Genomic DNA, 3,227 nt, shown 5'->3' with positions numbered 1-3,227 from the left:
GCGTGGCATTCAGTGAAAGTGACAGTAGTAAGTTACTGCAGAGTGATGGTAGTGTTTACACAATTGTGACAATGGTAGCTTTAATTCAAGTTTTAACCATGTCACACTCAGCACACGCGCAGCCCCTGCACAGTAAAGAAGGAATGAACCCAGCGGCGCAGGGATGCTGCGCTCAGCATGCCCGAGCAGAAGCCAATGCGGCCACCAGAGGAGCTGAGAAGTGAAATATCCGAGAGTGGCGGAAGTTTGCGACATATGTGAAAGAAGAATGCGCGGATAACCAAAGCACCCCCTGTAACCAGGGCTCGCGGCTTTTTATTACAATTTACATCTCATGGAACGAAAGTGCTTCTTTTATTACCGTCACTAAAAAGCTCATTTCTGTCTCTAATCTTTTCATTCTGAAGCTGATGCATTTGTTGCATGAAAAGCAGCGCCAAGAAGACAAGCCACAGCCAGGGCGGCAGGAGGCTGAAACACACAGTGAAAGTGGGGGTGCAAGAATGGACATGAAAGAAACACGGCAGGGCCCCGCCCGTGAGGACATGAGACTCTTCCGGGGGTGGGGGCGGGCGAGCACGGGGCTCCTGCGGGGGCGGGGGAGAGCGGCTCCTCCAGCAGAGACTGGATGGGAGAAGAGCTGGTTTCGAGGAGGGGGGCTGCTGTGGAAAGGAAAGTCTCCCTTGGAAAGGAAAGTCTCCCTTGTAGGGTTTGGTGTTTTCTCAAGCCCTTGAGTTGGTGTTTAGAAGCAGAATGCTGGCCTAGTATCCTTGTGCCCACTGCGCTCCTATATAGCGCCTTGTATCCATACTCAGCAGAGCCTTCGATAGCTCAGTTGGTAGAGCGGAGGACTGTAGTGGAGTGCCTGTCATCCTTAGGTCGCTGGTTCAAATCCGGCTCAAAGGATTTTTGCAAACGCTACACTTTTTTCCTCTGCTGTCTCAGACCCTCACACACCGGGGCTTTTCCTGCCTCCTCTCTTTTTAGCGGTAACTGCAAACACAACAATGATGGACAGAATGTGGATCAATGTCACACATTCACCCCAGTCCAAAGATCTGGGCCCAAATCCATCGTTTTTCCACTCCACACCACCCTGGGTTAGACAATGGCGATATGCAAATCAGCGCTGACCCTGTGCCCCATGGGAACAGTCCAGTCCGAACTACAAAAGCCATGTCCTTCCCAGAACGGAAACAAGCATCCGAGGACCGGCCCGGTTTCGAGGTAACACCTCTCTTCAGCCCGGCTAGCTTGATTCCAGTGGTGTGGAGTGCCTGGGACTCACGTCTGAGCATCCCCAGTACACTTAGAGCGGTAACTGCAAACACAACAATGATGGACAGAATGTGGATCAATGTCACACATTCACCCCAGTCCAAAGATCTGGGCCCAAATCCATCGTTTTTCCACTCCACACCACCCTGGGTTAGACAATGGCGATATGCAAATCAGCGCTGACCCTGTGCCCCATGGGAACAGTCCAGTCCGAACTACAAAAGCCATGTCCTTCCCAGAACGGAAACAAGCATCCGAGGACCGGCCCGGTTCCGAGGTAACACCTCTCTTCAGCCCGGCTAGCTTGATTCCAGTGGTGTGGAGTGCCTGGGACTCACGTCTGAGCATCCCCAGTACACTTAGAGCGGTAACTGCAAACACAACAATGATGGACAGAATGTGGATCAATGTCACACATCCTCTCAATTCTAGTCTCTAGTAAGGGAAGGGGGTAGCGGGACAGTCTTGGTACCCACGGGTACGGGTGTGTAACGGTGATAGCTCACAATCCTCGAGCTCGGTGTTCGGATGGGTCAGACCGCGGCAGCGCCGGCAGGTCCCGAAGAGGTCGTAGGTGGCAACGGGCCGCGGCAGCGCCAGCAGGTCCCAACGAGGATGAAGGTTACAACGGGCCGCGGCAGCGCCAGCAGGTCCCACGAGAATGCAGGTTGCAACGGGCCGCGGCAGCGCCAGCAGGTCCCAACGAGGATGAAGGTTACAACGGGCCGCGGCAGCGCCAGCAGGTCCCACGAGAATGCAGGTTGCAACGGGCCGCGGCAGCGCCAGCAGGTCCCACGAGGATGAAGGTTACAGAGGGCCGCGGCAGCGCCAGCAGGCAGGACAATAGTTCACAAGGCAGGGCTGTGGCAGCGCCAACAGTCCGTCAAGGATGAGTTCGTCGCGGTGTCTCTCGACTCCAGGATACAACTGCCTTCCTGTCCTGGGGCTGCCTCAGTTATAGGTCTGGCGCCCTTTGATGTCCGGACCCTCGCTCTTGGAGGTCGGGAGGTCTGGGATGAGGGAGTCCAGACACCCAGCAGGGGGGCGGAGCCAGCGCCCAAGGAGGCTGGGGGTGCTCGGCACCTGGCGGGGGAGAGCCATCGACACTTCGTACTCCCATTGACCTGCCAAGTGGGCCGTTCACCTCCTGGGTGGAGGGTGGTGCCGGGATGTCGGGGCCTGGCCAGGCCCAGGGTTGGGGTCGGGCTGAGGCCGCGCGGCCGCGTGGTGCCGTGTCCAAGATGGCGGCTGGGCCGGGCAATGGTGCTGACGGTGGCCCGGGCCCTGTCCTGCGGGGAGGGAGCGAGCCCTTCATGTGGCCTGTCCAACAACCCCAAACTATTGCGATGGTCCATCTCCCTGCAGGGGATGGACTTCACTGTGGAGCATCGCCCTGGCCAAGACCACGCCAACGCGGATGGCCTGTCCCGCTTTTTCCGCCTCGACGAGGAAAGTCCCCAAGAAGATGGGTGACTCTCCCCGCCTTCAGCTGGGGGGGACGCATGTTGGACAGGCCACATGAAGGGCTCGCTCCCTCCCCGCAGGACAGGGCCCGGGCCACCGTCAGCACCATTGCCCGGCCCAGCCGCCATCTTGGACACGGCACCACGCGGCCGCGCGGCCTCAGCCCTACCCCAACCCTGGGCCTGGCCAGGCACCGACATCCCGGCACCACCATCCACCCAGGAGGTGAACGGACCACTTGGCAGGTCAATGGGAGTAAGAAGTGTCGATGGCTCTCCCCCGCCAGGTGCCGAGCACCCCCAGCCTCCTCGGGCGCTGGCTCCACCCCCCTGCTGGGTGTCTGGACTCCCTCATCCCAGACCTCCCGACCTCCAAGAGCGAGGGTCCGGACATCAAAGGGCGCCAGACCTATAACTGAGGCCGCCCCAGGACAGGAAGGCAGTTGTATCCTGGAGTCGAGAGACACCGCGACGAACTCATCCTTG

General features: G+C 58.7%; 1 non-coding gene across 1 annotated transcript; it reads left to right on the top strand.

The window, feature by feature from the left end:
- Window positions 1-820: 820 nt before the first annotated feature.
- On the top strand, window positions 821-906 carry TRNAY-GUA (transfer RNA tyrosine (anticodon GUA)). The gene is given in 2 exon segments: window positions 821-857; window positions 871-906. It is a non-coding gene; the product is annotated as a tRNA-Tyr (tRNA).
- The last annotated feature ends 2,321 nt before the right edge of the window (window positions 907-3,227 follow it).

Source organism: Lissotriton helveticus, chromosome 1_2, assembly GCF_964261635.1.
Source record: "Lissotriton helveticus chromosome 1_2, aLisHel1.1, whole genome shotgun sequence".
NCBI classification, from domain to species: Eukaryota; Metazoa; Chordata; class Amphibia; order Caudata; family Salamandridae; genus Lissotriton; species Lissotriton helveticus.
The sequence above is the reverse complement of the archived record's forward strand: the minus strand, read 5'-3'. Positions and strand labels throughout refer to the sequence as shown.